The following is a 5,128-nucleotide window of genomic DNA, read 5'->3' on the forward strand; positions in this document are numbered from 1 at the left end:
ACACTGGGAAGGATGAGGATGAATCCATCATCCTTGGAAGACCCTTCCTAGCTACAGTAAGAGCTGTGATTGATGTGGACAGAGGAGAGTTAGTCCTTCAACTGAATAAGGACAACCTTGTGTTTCAAACTCAAGGATCTCTTTCTGTAACCATGGAGAGGAAGCATGAAAATCTTCTCTCACTGCAGAGTCAACAAAAGCCCCCACAATCAAACTCTAAGTTTGGTGTTGGGAGGTCCCAACCTTGCTCTGATTATCTGTGAGGCTCCATGAGAGCTCACTGTCAAGCTATTGACATTAAAGAAGCGCTTGTTGGGAGGCAACCCAATGTTATTTAATCATCTTTATTTTATTTTCTCTTTGTTATTTCATGTTTTATTAGGTTGATGATCATGTGGAGTCATGGTATGCGAAATTGTGATCATCAACAATGGCGCCAAAGGACTTGGAGCTCTTAAACATGAATCACACTTTGTCACAATTCCACACAACTAACCAGCAAGTGCACTGGGTCGTCCAAGTAATAAACCTTACGTGAGTAAGGGTCGATCCCACGGAGACTGTTGGCTTGAAGCAAGCTATGGTCACCTTGTAAATCTCAGTCAGGCTAATTCAGATGGTAATGGAGAATTGATAATTAAAAGATAAATAAAGCGTAAAATAAAGATAGAGATACTTATGTAATTCTTTGGTTGGAATTTTAGATAAGCGTATGAAGATGCTTTGTTCCTCCTGAACCTCTGCTTTCCCATTGCCTTCTTCCAATCATTCATACTCCTTTCCATGGCAAGCTTTATGTTGGGCATCACTGTTGTCAATGGTTACTTCCCGTCCTCTCAGTGAAAACGTTCCAAATGTGCTGTCACCGCACGACTAATCATCTGTCGGTTCTCGATCATGTTAGAATAGGATCCATTGATCCTTTTGTGTCTGTCACACGCCCAACAATCGCGAGTTTGAAGCTTGTCACAGTTATCCCTTCCCAGATCCTACTCAGAATACCACAGACAAGGTTTAGACGTTCCGGATCTCAGGAATGGCCGCCAATAATTCTAGCCTATACCACGAAGGTTCTAATCTTAGATTAAAAACCCAAGAGATACGCATTCAAGCCATTGCTAGTAGAACAGAGGTGGTTGTCAGGCACATGTTCATAGGTGAGAATGATGATGAGTGTCACGGATCATCACATTCATCAAGTTGAAGAACGAATGAATATCTTAGAGAAGAAGTAGGCGTGAATTGAATAGAAAAACAGTAGTACTTTGCATTAATTCATGAAGAACAGCAGAGCTCCACACCTTAATCTATGGTGTGTAGAAACTCCACCGTTGAGAGTACATAAGAACAAGGTCTAGGCATGGCCATGAGGCCAGCCCCCAAACATGAAAAGGTCTATCCAAGTATTATAAAAGATTTTCCAAAGATGAAAATACAATAGCAAAATGTCCTATTTATAGAAAACTAGTAGCCTAGGGTTACAGAAATAGGTAATTAATGCAGAAATCTTCTTCCGGGCCCACTTGGTGTGTGCTTGGGCTGATCATTGAAGCTTCCATGTGTAGAGACTTTTCTTGGAGTTAAACGCCAGCTTTTGTGCCAGTTTGGGCGTTTAACTCTAGCTTTTGTGCCAGTTCTGGAGTTAAACGCCAGAATTCTTGAGCTGACTTAGAACGCCTGTTTGGGCCATCAAATCTCGGGCAAAGTATGGACTATTATATATTGCTGGAAAGCCCAGGATGTTTACTTTCCATCACAATTGAGAGCGCACCAATTGGGCTTCTGTAGCTCCAGAAAATCCACTTTGAGTGCAGGGAGGTCAGAATCCAACAGCATCTGCAGTCCTTTTTCAGCCTCTGAATCAGATTTTTGCTCAGGTCCCTCAATTTCAGCCAGAAAATACCTGAAATCACAGAAAAACACACAAACTCATAGTAAAGTCCAGAAGAGTTATTTTTATTTAAAAACTAATAAAAATATAATAAAAACTAATTAAAATATACTAAAAACATACTAAAAACAATTCCAAAAAGCGTATAAATTATCCTTTCATCTCAACACCAAACTTAAATTGTTGCTTGTCCCCAAGCAACTGAAAATCAAATAGGATAAAAAGAAGAGAATATACAATGAATTCCAAAAACATCTATGAAGATCAGTATTAACTAGAAGAGCGGGGCTTTTAGCTTTTTTCTTCTGAACAGTTTTGGCATCTCACTTTATTCCTTGAAGTTCAGAATGATTGGCATCTATAGGAACTCAGAATCCGGATAGTGTTATTGATTCTCCTAGTTAAGTATGTTGATTCTTGAACACAACTACTTTATGAGTCTTGGCCGTGGCTCTAAGCACTTTGTTTTCCAGTATTACCACCGGATACATAAATGCCACAGACACATAACTGGGTGAACTTTTTCAGAATGTGACTCAGCATTGCTAGAGTCCCCAATTAGAGGTGTCCAGGGTTCTTAAGCACACTCTTCTTTTTGCTTTGGACCTCGACTTTAACCGCTCAGTCTCAAGTTTTTACTTGACACCTTCACGCCACAAGCACATGGTTAGGGACAGCTTGGTTGAGCCGCTTAGGCCAGGATTTTATTCCTGTGGGCCCTCCTATCCACTGATGCTCAAAGCCTTGGATCCTTTTTATCACCCTTGCCTTTTGGTTTAAAGGGGTATTGGCTTTTTTTGCTTGCTTTTCTTTTTCTTTCTTTTTCTTTTCTCTTTTTTTTTCGCCTCTTTTTTTTTTCTGCAAGCTTTTCACTGCTTTTTCTTGCTTCAAGAATCAATTTTATGATTTTTCAGATCATCAGATAACATTTCTCCTTTTCCCATCATTGTTTCAAGAGCCAACAATTTTAACATTCTTTAAACAACAAATTCAAAAATATGCACTGTTCAAGCATTCATTCAGAAAAACAATAGTATTGCCACCACATCAAAATAATTAAACTGTTTTAAAATTTGAAATTCATGCACTTCTTTTTCTTTTTCAATTAAAAACATTTTTCATTTAAGAAAGGTGATGGATTCATTTTCATAGCTTCATGGCATAGACACTTAGACACTAATGATCATGTAATAAAGACACAAACATAAATAAACATAAGCATAAAAATTCGAAAAACAGGAAAATAAAGAACAAGGAAATTAAAGAACGGGTCCACCTTAGTGATGGCGGCTTGTTCTTCCTCTTGAAGATCTTATGGAGTGCTTGAGCTCCTCAATGTCTCTTTCTTGCCTTTGTTGGTCCTCTCTCACGGTTCTTTGGTCTTCTCTAATTTCATGGAGGAGGATGGAATGCTCTTGGTGCTCTACCCTTAGTTGTCCCATGTTGGAACTTAATTCTCCTAGGGAGGTGTTGATTTGCTCCTAATAGTTTTGTGGAGGAAAATACATCCCTTGAGGCATCTCAGGGATTTCATGATGAGGAAATTCCTCATGCTCTTGTCCATGAGTGGGATCTCTTGTTTGCTCCATCCTTTTCTTAGTGATGGGCTTGTCCTCATCAATGAGAATGTCTCCCTCTATGTCAATTCCAACTGAATTGCAGAGGTGACAAATGAGGTGAGGGAAGGCTAACCTTGCCACAGTAGAGGACTTGTCTGCCACTTTGTAGAGTTCTTGGGATATAACCTCATGAACTTCTACTTCCTCTCTAATCATGATGCTATGAATCATGATAGCCCGGTCTATAGTAACTTCAGATCGGTTGCTAGTAGGAATGATTGAGCGTTGGATAAACTCCAACCATCCCCTAGCCACGGGCTTGAGGTCATGCCTTCTTAGATGAACCGGCTTTCCTCTTGAATCACTCTTCCATTGAGCGCCCTCTTCACAGATGTCCATTAGGACTTGGTCCAACCTTTGATCAAAGTTGACCCTTCTAGTGTATGGGTGTGCATCTCCTTGCATCATGGGCAAGTTGAATGCCAACCTTACATTTTCTGGACTAAAATCTAAGTATTTCCCTCGGACCATTGTAAGCCAATTCTTAGGATCCGGGTTCACATTTTGATCATGGTTCTTGGTGATCCATGCATTGGCATAGAACTCTTGAACCATTAAGATTCTGACTTGTTGAATGGGGTTGGTGAGAACTTCCCAACCTCTTCTTCGGATCTCATGTTGGATCTCCGGATATTCGCCCTTTTTGAGCTTAAAAGGGACCTCAGAGATCACCTTCTTCTTGGCCACAACTTCATAGAAGTGGTCTTGATGCACCCTTGAGAGGAATCTCTCCATCTCTCATGACTCGGAGGTGGAAGCTTTTGTCTTCCCTTTCCTCTTTCTAGAGGTTTCTTCGGCCTTTGGTGCCATTAATGGTTATAGAAAAACAAAAAAGCTTTAGCTTTTACCACACCAAACTTAGAAGGTTGCTCGTCCTCGAGCAAAAGAAGAAAGAAGAGAGTAGAAGAAGAAGAAATAGAGGAGATGGAGGGGGCTTTGTGTTTCGGCCAAGGAGGATGGGTAGTGTGTATGTTGTGTGAAAATGAAGGAGTGAAGATGGGTTTGGAGAGGGGGGTATGGTTTGGCCATTATGGGTGGGTTTGGGTGGGAAAGTGGTTTGAATTTGAATGGTGAGGTAGGTGGGGTTTTATAAAGGATGGATGTGAGTGGTGAAGAGAATGGTGGGATTTGATAGGTGAGGGTTTTTGGGGAAGAGGTATTGAGGTGATTGGTGAATGGGTGAAGAAGAGAGAGAGAGATGAGGTAGATGGGGATCCTGTGGGGTCCACAGATCCTGAGGTGTCAAGGATTTCTCATCCCTGCACCATGTGGCGTGCAAAACGCCCCTTGCTGCCAATCCTGGCGTTAAACGCCAGGCTCCTGCCCATTTCTGGTGTTTAACGCCAGCTTCTTGCCCATTCCTGGCGTTAAACGCCAGTCTGGTGCCCATTTCTGGCGTTAAACGCCCAGAATGGTGCCAGACTGGGCGTTTAACGCCCATTCTGCTACCCTTACTGGCGTTTAAACGCCAGTAAATTTCTCCTCCAAGGTGTTCTGTTTTTTTTTTTTTTTTCAATTGTTTTTATGACTTCACATGATTATCAACCTATAGAAAACCTAAAATAACAAAAGAAAATAGAAATTTAACATAGATAAGTAAAAATTGGGTTGCCTCCTA

This window comes from Arachis hypogaea, chromosome 14 (assembly GCF_003086295.3).
Source record: "Arachis hypogaea cultivar Tifrunner chromosome 14, arahy.Tifrunner.gnm2.J5K5, whole genome shotgun sequence".
NCBI classification, from domain to species: domain Eukaryota; kingdom Viridiplantae; phylum Streptophyta; class Magnoliopsida; order Fabales; family Fabaceae; genus Arachis; species Arachis hypogaea.